Below are 12,472 nucleotides of genomic sequence, written 5' to 3' on the forward strand. Positions count from 1 at the left end.
GTTTTTCTAAGAAAGCTCGCACTTCGGATCACATTTTTGTACTAAAATGTCTCATAGAAAAATATGTTAAAAGAGGCAAAGGTAAATTGTATGTATGTTTTGTAGATTTTCGCAAGGCCTTTGACAAGGTTATTCATATTGGTATATTATACAAATTATTACAGCATACAAATAATGGTATTTTTTATAACATTTTGAAATCTATGTATAGTAACGACAAAGTGTGTGTTAAAGTAGAAGACAAAATAACTGATTTTTTTAGATATAATGTTGGTGTACGACAAGGTGACGTTTTGAGTCCCACATTGTTTAAACTGTTTATTAATGATTTGCCAGATATATTATCTAACAATTATGATGATGTCAATTTAAATGATGAAAAGATACCATGTCTACTTTATGCTGATGATCTTGTATTAATATCTGACTCAAAAGAAGGGCTTCAGAAGAGACTTGATACTTTGTGCACATTCTGCAAAGAATGGTGTATGGAAATAAATGTGAAGAAAACCAAGATTATAATATTCAATAGGAGTGGTAGACTCCTTAATGAAAATTTTAATGTAGGAAATAATTCTATTGAATGTGTTAAACAATACAAATATCTTGGCATAGTCATCCAAAATACTGGAAACTTTAATGAAGCCAGGAAACAATTATTCCAAAAAGGTCAAAAGGCCAGTTTTAAACTTTATAAAGATTTGAAATCATCTAATCCTCCTATTAAAACTCTTTTGCATTTATTTGATCACTGTATACAGCCAATTGTAACTTATGGTTGTGAAAATTGGGGTGTTATTAACATTACTTCTAAAAGGAAAAATTTGTCCCTTTATGACATATTTAAAGATTGGGAGTTTGAGAAGCTAAATTTAAAATTTTGTAAGTATATTATTGGTGTTACAAAGATGTGCACAAATGTAGCAGTCCTGTCTGAATTGGGTAGATATCCTCTTTATATAAATTTGCTAACACATATGTTTATGTATTGGCATAGACTAGAGAATTCTCCATCTGATTTATTGAAAAATGCTTATGCTGAGTTAAAAATGATAGAAAGTAAAGGTCAAACCAGTTCCAATAATTCATGGCTCTCTAATATCATTTTCTACAGTGAAAAATTGGGTATTGACCTAAATATATGTAAAAATCTAGGAAAAAATAAATTTAAAAACTTATTGAAAAAACAGCTCAAATCAAATTTTCAAAATGATTGGGAGAAAATGCGAGATTTTTATTTACAGAATCAAGGCAAATTGGACACTTATTTTTCATTCAAAAAGTCATTTGACTATGAAAATTATTTAGATTTAAAGCACCCACAAAAACATTTATTAACAAAATACAGACTTAGCAATCACTGTTTAAGAATAGAAACTGGCAGACATGAACGAATTACCAATGTATGTGGTAAATATGAAATATTACCTCGACATGAGAGGATATGTTTATATTGTAATACAAATTGTATTGAAAATGAAATGCACTTTCTTCTGGAATGCCCTATTTACAATAACCTCAGAAGAGATATCACTGATTATATAAAAAAATACCCCAGTTTAGATAGTTTAAATATAAATGATCTTTTTTCATGGATCATGATTAATGAAGATAGCAGATTTCTATCTATTTTATGTGCATACCTGGATAAAGGCCTGCAACTAAGAAAATCAGAAAATTAGTTAGATACTCTAAAATATATCAAAATTATCTCCCCTCGACCACTGATCCTTTCTTCATGCATTTGAATTTCAATTATTATTTTATGTTTCTTTAATCACTCTGTAATGTTTATGTCATGTTGTAATTAATGTTATGCTCTTAATGGGCCCTTTAATTTGGAAAATAAAAATATTGTATTGTATTGTATTGTATAAAACCAGCGCCTTAGACCGCTCGGCCACGCTACCTTACGACTTTTCTGCTGATATTTTATGTATTTGTCAACTGGCTTCGTGAAAAAAGATGTTGGTTTGTTTAGTTTGCCCTATATGGTTCTAGTGGGAAGTGTTCAAGTGAGAATTGGAGGCTTAGGGAATAAAAGAAAGTGAGACGAAATGATTTGCCCATGTTCAATTTCATGTGGAACAATTTTGAGTAATCATATAAAACGTTCATTTGACAGATGAAAAAAAGGTTAGAGATGTTGAAAAAATTCCTCAAATCCTAAAATGCGCCAATTACGAATTTAATAAAAATCCAAAAGGACAAGTTATTCAGTTATAATGTTTTCCGTACCTTAGACGATGGTTAACTATTAAAATTAGCCAAATTGTTGTCATGTCAGGTTGGCCGAGTGGTCTAAGGCGCCAGACTCAAGGTTAATACCTTCCCATTCGTGGGAATGAGTGTTCTGGTCCACGAATGTGGGCGTGGGTTCGAATCCCACATCTGACACCATATATTTTTGATCACTTTCTACACTTCATTTGTAACATGGTTTCATGAAATGGTCTTTTGCGAATTTGTTAACGGTTAAACATTTAGTATATAGTAAAAGCTATTACGAAAGAAAAAAACCCTCATATGCGACATTCATGTTATACTTTCTTGTCCAAATCAGAGTGTCATAATTTAGTAAGATTATCAATTGCTGAACCATCAGTGGATTGAAAATAGCTCATGTAAACTCAGTTTGAGGAAAGAGCCAAATGAAATTCATCCTCAATTATCAAAAATAGATTTCACATAGTGGGTAGAACGTTAAAACGGAGGAGTGAGTTTTTAGGACGGAAGAAGAAATTGTTCACTCTTGAATGTTATCGTTTTCCCAAAGAACGCTGAATTAACTTCATGTTTGTTTTAAAGTTTGTGATTGGATTTTCCCAACCACCGTTCAATACGCATGAAGTCCGTGCAAATGTGTAGCCGACTGGTGTGTCCAAAATGCAAACGGAAAAAAATGTAGGTACTGACTGAAAGCATCAAGTGCATGAAAGTAGATAATTCGCAATTCGTAGTCAGTTGGAAACAGGTAATATTCATTATCGTTCATTTGTAGGAATTCTTTTTAAAAAAAAAACCTCGTCCGCGTTCTTAGCTCTCTCTCTCTCTCTCTCTCTCTCTCTCTCTCTCTCTCAAAATAATCGACAGGGTTGGAAAGTGTCTTTTGGATAGAAAAATTGAATTGTTCAGTAAAAAATTCTTGGCAGCGGTGGGATTCGAACCCACGCCTCAATGAGACTGGTGCCTAAAACCAGCGCCTTAGACCGCTCGGCCACGCTACCTTACGACTTTTCTGCTGATATTTTATGTATTTGTCAACTGGCTTCGTGAAAAAAGATGTTGGTTTGTTTAGTTTGCCCTATATGGTTCTAGTGGGAAGTGTTCAAGTGAGAATTGGAGGCTTAGGGAATAAAAGAAAGTGAGACGAAATGATTTGCCCATGTTCAATTTCATGTGGAACAATTTTGAGTAATCATATAAAACGTTCATTTGACAGATGAAAAAAAGGTTAGAGATGTTGAAAAAATTCCTCAAATCCTAAAATGCGCCAATTACGAATTTAATAAAAATCCAAAAGGACAAGTTATTCAGTTATAATGTTTTCCGTACCTTAGACGATGGTTAACTATTAAAATTAGCCAAATTGTTGTCATGTCAGGTTGGCCGAGTGGTCTAAGGCGCCAGACTCAAGGTTAATACCTTCCCATTCGTGGTAATGAGTGTTCTGGTCCACGAATGTGGGCGTGGGTTCGAATCCCACATCTGACACCATATATTTTTGATCACTTTCTACACTTCATTTGTAACATGGTTTCATGAAATGGTCTTTTGCGAATTTGTTAACGGTTAAACATTTAGTATATAGTAAAAGCTATTACGAAAGAAAAAAACCCTCATATGCGACATTCATGTTATACTTTCTTGTCCAAATCAGAGTGTCATAATTTAGTAAGATTATCAATTGCTGAACCATCAGTGGATTGAAAATAGCTCATGTAAACTCAGTTTGAGGAAAGAGCCAAATGAAATTCATCCTCAATTATCAAAAATAGATTTCACATAGTGGGTAGAACGTTAAAACGGAGGAGTGAGTTTTTAGGACGGAAGAAGAAATTGTTCACTCTTGAATGTTATCGTTTTCCCAAAGAACGCTGAATTAACTTCATGTTTGTTTTAAAGTTTGTGATTGGATTTTCCCAACCACCGTTCAATACGCATGAAGTCCGTGCAAATGTGTAGCCGACTGGTGTGTCCAAAATGCAAACGGAAAAAAATGTAGGTACTGACTGAAAGCATCAAGTGCATGAAAGTAGATAATTCGCAATTCGTAGTCAGTTGGAAACAGGTAATATTCATTATCGTTCATTTGTAGGAATTCTTTTTAAAAAAAAAACCTCGTCCGCGTTCTTAGCTCTCTCTCTCTCTCTCTCTCTCTCTCTCTCTCTCTCTCTCTCAAAATAATCGACAGGGTTGGAAAGTGTCTTTTGGATAGAAAAATTGAATTGTTCAGTAAAAAATTCTTGGCAGCGGTGGGATTCGAACCCACGCCTCAATGAGACTGGTGCCTAAAACCAGCGCCTTAGACCGCTCGGCCACGCTACCTTACGACTTTTCTGCTGATATTTTATGTATTTGTCAACTGGCTTCGTGAAAAAAGATGTTGGTTTGTTTAGTTTGCCCTATATGGTTCTAGTGGGAAGTGTTCAAGTGAGAATTGGAGGCTTAGGGAATAAAAGAAAGTGAGACGAAATGATTTGCCCATGTTCAATTTCATGTGGAACAATTTTGAGTAATCATATAAAACGTTCATTTGACAGATGAAAAAAAGGTTAGAGATGTTGAAAAAATTCCTCAAATCCTAAAATGCGCCAATTACGAATTTAATAAAAATCCAAAAGGACAAGTTATTCAGTTATAATGTTTTCCGTACCTTAGACGATGGTTAACTATTAAAATTAGCCAAATTGTTGTCATGTCAGGTTGGCCGAGTGGTCTAAGGCGCCAGACTCAAGGTTAATACCTTCCCATTCGTGGGAATGAGTGTTCTGGTCCACGAATGTGGGCGTGGGTTCGAATCCCACATCTGACACCATATATTTTTGATCACTTTCTACACTTCATTTGTAACATGGTTTCATGAAATGGTCTTTTGCGAATTTGTTAACGGTTAAACATTTAGTATATAGTAAAAGCTATTACGAAAGAAAAAAACCCTCATATGCGACATTCATGTTATACTTTCTTGTCCAAATCAGAGTGTCATAATTTAGTAAGATTATCAATTGCTGAACCATCAGTGGATTGAAAATAGCTCATGTAAACTCAGTTTGAGGAAAGAGCCAAATGAAATTCATCCTCAATTATCAAAAATAGATTTCACATAGTGGGTAGAACGTTAAAACGGAGGAGTGAGTTTTTAGGACGGAAGAAGAAATTGTTCACTCTTGAATGTTATCGTTTTCCCAAAGAACGCTGAATTAACTTCATGTTTGTTTTAAAGTTTGTGATTGGATTTTCCCAACCACCGTTCAATACGCATGAAGTCCGTGCAAATGTGTAGCCGACTGGTGTGTCCAAAATGCAAACGGAAAAAAATGTAGGTACTGACTGAAAGCATCAAGTGCATGAAAGTAGATAATTCGCAATTCGTAGTCAGTTGGAAACAGGTAATATTCATTATCGTTCATTTGTAGGAATTCTTTTTAAAAAAAAAACCTCGTCCGCGTTCTTAGCTCTCTCTCTCTCTCTCTCTCTCTCTCTCTCTCTCTCTCTCTCTCTCTCTCTCAAAATAATCGACAGGGTTGGAAAGTGTCTTTTGGATAGAAAAATTGAATTGTTCAGTAAAAAATTCTTGGCAGCGGTGGGATTCGAACCCACGCCTCAATGAGACTGGTGCCTAAAACCAGCGCCTTAGACCGCTCGGCCACGCTACCTTACGACTTTTCTGCTGATATTTTATGTATTTGTCAACTGGCTTCGTGAAAAAAGATGTTGGTTTGTTTAGTTTGCCCTATATGGTTCTAGTGGGAAGTGTTCAAGTGAGAATTGGAGGCTTAGGGAATAAAAGAAAGTGAGACGAAATGATTTGCCCATGTTCAATTTCATGTGGAACAATTTTGAGTAATCATATAAAACGTTCATTTGACAGATGAAAAAAAGGTTAGAGATGTTGAAAAAATTCCTCAAATCCTAAAATGCGCCAATTACGAATTTAATAAAAATCCAAAAGGACAAGTTATTCAGTTATAATGTTTTCCGTACCTTAGACGATGGTTAACTATTAAAATTAGCCAAATTGTTGTCATGTCAGGTTGGCCGAGTGGTCTAAGGCGCCAGACTCAAGGTTAATACCTTCCCATTCGTGGGAATGAGTGTTCTGGTCCACGAATGTGGGCGTGGGTTCGAATCCCACATCTGACACCATATATTTTTGATCACTTTCTACACTTCATTTGTAACATGGTTTCATGAAATGGTCTTTTGCGAATTTGTTAACGGTTAAACATTTAGTATATAGTAAAAGCTATTACGAAAGAAAAAAACCCTCATATGCGACATTCATGTTATACTTTCTTGTCCAAATCAGAGTGTCATAATTTAGTAAGATTATCAATTGCTGAACCATCAGTGGATTGAAAATAGCTCATGTAAACTCAGTTTGAGGAAAGAGCCAAATGAAATTCATCCTCAATTATCAAAAATAGATTTCACATAGTGGGTAGAACGTTAAAACGGAGGAGTGAGTTTTTAGGACGGAAGAAGAAATTGTTCACTCTTGAATGTTATCGTTTTCCCAAAGAACGCTGAATTAACTTCATGTTTGTTTTAAAGTTTGTGATTGGATTTTCCCAACCACCGTTCAATACGCATGAAGTCCGTGCAAATGTGTAGCCGACTGGTGTGTCCAAAATGCAAACGGAAAAAAATGTAGGTACTGACTGAAAGCATCAAGTGCATGAAAGTAGATAATTCGCAATTCGTAGTCAGTTGGAAACAGGTAATATTCATTATCGTTCATTTGTAGGAATTCTTTTTAAAAAAAAAACCTCGTCCGCGTTCTTAGCTCTCTCTCTCTCTCTCTCTCTCTCTCTCTCTCTCTCTCTCTCTCTCTCTCTCTCTCTCTCTCTCAAAATAATCGACAGGGTTGGAAAGTGTCTTTTGGATAGAAAAATTGAATTGTTCAGTAAAAAATTCTTGGCAGCGGTGGGATTCGAACCCACGCCTCAATGAGACTGGTGCCTAAAACCAGCGCCTTAGACCGCTCGGCCACGCTACCTTACGACTTTTCTGCTGATATTTTATGTATTTGTCAACTGGCTTCGTGAAAAAAGATGTTGGTTTGTTTAGTTTGCCCTATATGGTTCTAGTGGGAAGTGTTCAAGTGAGAATTGGAGGCTTAGGGAATAAAAGAAAGTGAGACGAAATGATTTGCCCATGTTCAATTTCATGTGGAACAATTTTGAGTAATCATATAAAACGTTCATTTGACAGATGAAAAAAAGGTTAGAGATGTTGAAAAAATTCCTCAAATCCTAAAATGCGCCAATTACGAATTTAATAAAAATCCAAAAGGACAAGTTATTCAGTTATAATGTTTTCCGTACCTTAGACGATGGTTAACTATTAAAATTAGCCAAATTGTTGTCATGTCAGGTTGGCCGAGTGGTCTAAGGCGCCAGACTCAAGGTTAATACCTTCCCATTCGTGGGAATGAGTGTTCTGGTCCACGAATGTGGGCGTGGGTTCGAATCCCACATCTGACACCATATATTTTTGATCACTTTCTACACTTCATTTGTAACATGGTTTCATGAAATGGTCTTTTGCGAATTTGTTAACGGTTAAACATTTAGTATATAGTAAAAGCTATTACGAAAGAAAAAAACCCTCATATGCGACATTCATGTTATACTTTCTTGTCCAAATCAGAGTGTCATAATTTAGTAAGATTATCAATTGCTGAACCATCAGTGGATTGAAAATAGCTCATGTAAACTCAGTTTGAGGAAAGAGCCAAATGAAATTCATCCTCAATTATCAAAAATAGATTTCACATAGTGGGTAGAACGTTAAAACGGAGGAGTGAGTTTTTAGGACGGAAGAAGAAATTGTTCACTCTTGAATGTTATCGTTTTCCCAAAGAACGCTGAATTAACTTCATGTTTGTTTTAAAGTTTGTGATTGGATTTTCCCAACCACCGTTCAATACGCATGAAGTCCGTGCAAATGTGTAGCCGACTGGTGTGTCCAAAATGCAAACGGAAAAAAATGTAGGTACTGACTGAAAGCATCAAGTGCATGAAAGTAGATAATTCGCAATTCGTAGTCAGTTGGAAACAGGTAATATTCATTATCGTTCATTTGTAGGAATTCTTTTTAAAAAAAAAACCTCGTCCGCGTTCTTAGCTCTCTCTCTCTCTCTCTCTCTCTCTCTCTCTCTCTCTCTCTCTCTCTCTCTCTCTCTCTCTCTCAAAATAATCGACAGGGTTGGAAAGTGTCTTTTGGATAGAAAAATTGAATTGTTCAGTAAAAAATTCTTGGCAGCGGTGGGATTCGAACCCACGCCTCAATGAGACTGGTGCCTAAAACCAGCGCCTTAGACCGCTCGGCCACGCTACCTTACGACTTTTCTGCTGATATTTTATGTATTTGTCAACTGGCTTCGTGAAAAAAGATGTTGGTTTGTTTAGTTTGCCCTATATGGTTCTAGTGGGAAGTGTTCAAGTGAGAATTGGAGGCTTAGGGAATAAAAGAAAGTGAGACGAAATGATTTGCCCATGTTCAATTTCATGTGGAACAATTTTGAGTAATCATATAAAACGTTCATTTGACAGATGAAAAAAAGGTTAGAGATGTTGAAAAAATTCCTCAAATCCTAAAATGCGCCAATTACGAATTTAATAAAAATCCAAAAGGACAAGTTATTCAGTTATAATGTTTTCCGTACCTTAGACGATGGTTAACTATTAAAATTAGCCAAATTGTTGTCATGTCAGGTTGGCCGAGTGGTCTAAGGCGCCAGACTCAAGGTTAATACCTTCCCATTCGTGGGAATGAGTGTTCTGGTCCACGAATGTGGGCGTGGGTTCGAATCCCACATCTGACACCATATATTTTTGATCACTTTCTACACTTCATTTGTAACATGGTTTCATGAAATGGTCTTTTGCGAATTTGTTAACGGTTAAACATTTAGTATATAGTAAAAGCTATTACGAAAGAAAAAAACCCTCATATGCGACATTCATGTTATACTTTCTTGTCCAAATCAGAGTGTCATAATTTAGTAAGATTATCAATTGCTGAACCATCAGTGGATTGAAAATAGCTCATGTAAACTCAGTTTGAGGAAAGAGCCAAATGAAATTCATCCTCAATTATCAAAAATAGATTTCACATAGTGGGTAGAACGTTAAAACGGAGGAGTGAGTTTTTAGGACGGAAGAAGAAATTGTTCACTCTTGAATGTTATCGTTTTCCCAAAGAACGCTGAATTAACTTCATGTTTGTTTTAAAGTTTGTGATTGGATTTTCCCAACCACCGTTCAATACGCATGAAGTCCGTGCAAATGTGTAGCCGACTGGTGTGTCCAAAATGCAAACGGAAAAAAATGTAGGTACTGACTGAAAGCATCAAGTGCATGAAAGTAGATAATTCGCAATTCGTAGTCAGTTGGAAACAGGTAATATTCATTATCGTTCATTTGTAGGAATTCTTTTTAAAAAAAAAACCTCGTCCGCGTTCTTAGCTCTCTCTCTCTCTCTCTCTCTCTCTCTCTCTCTCTCTCTCTCTCTCTCTCTCTCTCTCTCTCTCTCTCAAAATAATCGACAGGGTTGGAAAGTGTCTTTTGGATAGAAAAATTGAATTGTTCAGTAAAAAATTCTTGGCAGCGGTGGGATTCGAACCCACGCCTCAATGAGACTGGTGCCTAAAACCAGCGCCTTAGACCGCTCGGCCACGCTACCTTACGACTTTTCTGCTGATATTTTATGTATTTGTCAACTGGCTTCGTGAAAAAAGATGTTGGTTTGTTTAGTTTGCCCTATATGGTTCTAGTGGGAAGTGTTCAAGTGAGAATTGGAGGCTTAGGGAATAAAAGAAAGTGAGACGAAATGATTTGCCCATGTTCAATTTCATGTGGAACAATTTTGAGTAATCATATAAAACGTTCATTTGACAGATGAAAAAAAGGTTAGAGATGTTGAAAAAATTCCTCAAATCCTAAAATGCGCCAATTACGAATTTAATAAAAATCCAAAAGGACAAGTTATTCAGTTATAATGTTTTCCGTACCTTAGACGATGGTTAACTATTAAAATTAGCCAAATTGTTGTCATGTCAGGTTGGCCGAGTGGTCTAAGGCGCCAGACTCAAGGTTAATACCTTCCCATTCGTGGGAATGAGTGTTCTGGTCCACGAATGTGGGCGTGGGTTCGAATCCCACATCTGACACCATATATTTTTGATCACTTTCTACACTTCATTTGTAACATGGTTTCATGAAATGGTCTTTTGCGAATTTGTTAACGGTTAAACATTTAGTATATAGTAAAAGCTATTACGAAAGAAAAAAACCCTCATATGCGACATTCATGTTATACTTTCTTGTCCAAATCAGAGTGTCATAATTTAGTAAGATTATCAATTGCTGAACCATCAGTGGATTGAAAATAGCTCATGTAAACTCAGTTTGAGGAAAGAGCCAAATGAAATTCATCCTCAATTATCAAAAATAGATTTCACATAGTGGGTAGAACGTTAAAACGGAGGAGTGAGTTTTTAGGACGGAAGAAGAAATTGTTCACTCTTGAATGTTATCGTTTTCCCAAAGAACGCTGAATTAACTTCATGTTTGTTTTAAAGTTTGTGATTGGATTTTCCCAACCACCGTTCAATACGCATCTCTCTCTCTCTCTCTCTCTCTCTCTCTCTCTCTCTCTCTCTCTCTCTCTCTCTCTCTCAAAATAATCGACAGGGTTGGAAAGTGTCTTTTGGATAGAAAAATTGAATTGTTCAGTAAAAAATTCTTGGCAGCGGTGGGATTCGAACCCACGCCTCAATGAGACTGGTGCCTAAAACCAGCGCCTTAGACCGCTCGGCCACGCTACCTTACGACTTTTCTGCTGATATTTTATGTATTTGTCAACTGGCTTCGTGAAAAAAGATGTTGGTTTGTTTAGTTTGCCCTATATGGTTCTAGTGGGAAGTGTTCAAGTGAGAATTGGAGGCTTAGGGAATAAAAGAAAGTGAGACGAAATGATTTGCCCATGTTCAATTTCATGTGGAACAATTTTGAGTAATCATATAAAACGTTCATTTGACAGATGAAAAAAAGGTTAGAGATGTTGAAAAAATTCCTCAAATCCTAAAATGCGCCAATTACGAATTTAATAAAAATCCAAAAGGACAAGTTATTCAGTTATAATGTTTTCCGTACCTTAGACGATGGTTAACTATTAAAATTAGCCAAATTGTTGTCATGTCAGGTTGGCCGAGTGGTCTAAGGCGCCAGACTCAAGGTTAATACCTTCCCATTCGTGGGAATGAGTGTTCTGGTCCACGAATGTGGGCGTGGGTTCGAATCCCACATCTGACACCATATATTTTTGATCACTTTCTACACTTCATTTGTAACATGGTTTCATGAAATGGTCTTTTGCGAATTTGTTAACGGTTAAACATTTAGTATATAGTAAAAGCTATTACGAAAGAAAAAAACCCTCATATGCGACATTCATGTTATACTTTCTTGTCCAAATCAGAGTGTCATAATTTAGTAAGATTATCAATTGCTGAACCATCAGTGGATTGAAAATAGCTCATGTAAACTCAGTTTGAGGAAAGAGCCAAATGAAATTCATCCTCAATTATCAAAAATAGATTTCACATAGTGGGTAGAACGTTAAAACGGAGGAGTGAGTTTTTAGGACGGAAGAAGAAATTGTTCACTCTTGAATGTTATCGTTTTCCCAAAGAACGCTGAATTAACTTCATGTTTGTTTTAAAGTTTGTGATTGGATTTTCCCAACCACCGTTCAATACGCATGAAGTCCGTGCAAATGTGTAGCCGACTGGTGTGTCCAAAATGCAAACGGAAAAAAATGTAGGTACTGACTGAAAGCATCAAGTGCATGAAAGTAGATAATTCGCAATTCGTAGTCAGTTGGAAACAGGTAATATTCATTATCGTTCATTTGTAGGAATTCTTTTTAAAAAAAAAACCTCGTCCGCGTTCTTAGCTCTCTCTCTCTCTCTCTCTCTCTCTCTCTCTCTCTCTCTCTCTCTCAAAATAATCGACAGGGTTGGAAAGTGTCTTTTGGATAGAAAAATTGAATTGTTCAGTAAAAAATTCTTGGCAGCGGTGGGATTCGAACCCACGCCTCAATGAGACTGGTGCCTAAAACCAGCGCCTTAGACCGCTCGGCCACGCTACCTTACGACTTTTCTGCTGATATTTTATGTATTTGTCAACTGGCTTCGTGAAAAAAGATGTTGGTTTGTTTAGTTTGCCCTATATGGTTCTAG

At 36.2% G+C, this 12,472-nt stretch overlaps 16 non-coding genes across 16 annotated transcripts; 8 read left to right on the top strand and 8 right to left on the bottom strand.

Annotated features, from left to right (window-relative positions):
- Nucleotides 1-2,282: 2,282 nt before the first annotated feature.
- On the top strand, nucleotides 2,283-2,397 carry Trnal-caa (transfer RNA leucine (anticodon CAA)). The gene is made up of 2 exons: nucleotides 2,283-2,320; nucleotides 2,352-2,397. It is a non-coding gene; the product is annotated as a tRNA-Leu (tRNA).
- Nucleotides 2,398-3,146: 749 nt separating this feature from the next.
- Nucleotides 3,147-3,227, bottom strand: Trnal-uag (transfer RNA leucine (anticodon UAG)). Its single transcript has one exon. It is a non-coding gene; the product is annotated as a tRNA-Leu (tRNA).
- A 372-nt stretch (nucleotides 3,228-3,599) lies between these two features.
- On the top strand, nucleotides 3,600-3,714 carry Trnal-caa (transfer RNA leucine (anticodon CAA)). Its single transcript has 2 exons — nucleotides 3,600-3,637; nucleotides 3,669-3,714. It is a non-coding gene; the product is annotated as a tRNA-Leu (tRNA).
- A 753-nt stretch (nucleotides 3,715-4,467) lies between these two features.
- Nucleotides 4,468-4,548, bottom strand: Trnal-uag (transfer RNA leucine (anticodon UAG)). Its single transcript has one exon. It is a non-coding gene; the product is annotated as a tRNA-Leu (tRNA).
- A 372-nt stretch (nucleotides 4,549-4,920) lies between these two features.
- Trnal-caa (transfer RNA leucine (anticodon CAA)) lies at nucleotides 4,921-5,035 on the top strand. Its single transcript has 2 exons — nucleotides 4,921-4,958; nucleotides 4,990-5,035. It is a non-coding gene; the product is annotated as a tRNA-Leu (tRNA).
- Nucleotides 5,036-5,798: 763 nt separating this feature from the next.
- Trnal-uag (transfer RNA leucine (anticodon UAG)) lies at nucleotides 5,799-5,879 on the bottom strand. Its single transcript has one exon. It is a non-coding gene; the product is annotated as a tRNA-Leu (tRNA).
- Nucleotides 5,880-6,251: 372 nt separating this feature from the next.
- Nucleotides 6,252-6,366, top strand: Trnal-caa (transfer RNA leucine (anticodon CAA)). The gene is made up of 2 exons: nucleotides 6,252-6,289; nucleotides 6,321-6,366. It is a non-coding gene; the product is annotated as a tRNA-Leu (tRNA).
- A 775-nt stretch (nucleotides 6,367-7,141) lies between these two features.
- Nucleotides 7,142-7,222, bottom strand: Trnal-uag (transfer RNA leucine (anticodon UAG)). Its single transcript has one exon. It is a non-coding gene; the product is annotated as a tRNA-Leu (tRNA).
- A 372-nt stretch (nucleotides 7,223-7,594) lies between these two features.
- Trnal-caa (transfer RNA leucine (anticodon CAA)) lies at nucleotides 7,595-7,709 on the top strand. Its single transcript has 2 exons — nucleotides 7,595-7,632; nucleotides 7,664-7,709. It is a non-coding gene; the product is annotated as a tRNA-Leu (tRNA).
- Nucleotides 7,710-8,484: 775 nt separating this feature from the next.
- Nucleotides 8,485-8,565, bottom strand: Trnal-uag (transfer RNA leucine (anticodon UAG)). The gene has a single exon. It is a non-coding gene; the product is annotated as a tRNA-Leu (tRNA).
- A 372-nt stretch (nucleotides 8,566-8,937) lies between these two features.
- Trnal-caa (transfer RNA leucine (anticodon CAA)) lies at nucleotides 8,938-9,052 on the top strand. Its single transcript has 2 exons — nucleotides 8,938-8,975; nucleotides 9,007-9,052. It is a non-coding gene; the product is annotated as a tRNA-Leu (tRNA).
- Nucleotides 9,053-9,831: 779 nt separating this feature from the next.
- On the bottom strand, nucleotides 9,832-9,912 carry Trnal-uag (transfer RNA leucine (anticodon UAG)). The gene has a single exon. It is a non-coding gene; the product is annotated as a tRNA-Leu (tRNA).
- A 372-nt stretch (nucleotides 9,913-10,284) lies between these two features.
- Trnal-caa (transfer RNA leucine (anticodon CAA)) lies at nucleotides 10,285-10,399 on the top strand. The gene is made up of 2 exons: nucleotides 10,285-10,322; nucleotides 10,354-10,399. It is a non-coding gene; the product is annotated as a tRNA-Leu (tRNA).
- A 576-nt stretch (nucleotides 10,400-10,975) lies between these two features.
- On the bottom strand, nucleotides 10,976-11,056 carry Trnal-uag (transfer RNA leucine (anticodon UAG)). Its single transcript has one exon. It is a non-coding gene; the product is annotated as a tRNA-Leu (tRNA).
- Nucleotides 11,057-11,428: 372 nt separating this feature from the next.
- Nucleotides 11,429-11,543, top strand: Trnal-caa (transfer RNA leucine (anticodon CAA)). Its single transcript has 2 exons — nucleotides 11,429-11,466; nucleotides 11,498-11,543. It is a non-coding gene; the product is annotated as a tRNA-Leu (tRNA).
- A 757-nt stretch (nucleotides 11,544-12,300) lies between these two features.
- On the bottom strand, nucleotides 12,301-12,381 carry Trnal-uag (transfer RNA leucine (anticodon UAG)). Its single transcript has one exon. It is a non-coding gene; the product is annotated as a tRNA-Leu (tRNA).
- Between the last annotated feature and the right edge of the window lie 91 nt (nucleotides 12,382-12,472).

This window comes from Mytilus galloprovincialis, chromosome 10 (assembly GCF_965363235.1).
Source record: "Mytilus galloprovincialis chromosome 10, xbMytGall1.hap1.1, whole genome shotgun sequence".
Taxonomy (NCBI): domain Eukaryota; kingdom Metazoa; phylum Mollusca; class Bivalvia; order Mytilida; family Mytilidae; genus Mytilus; species Mytilus galloprovincialis.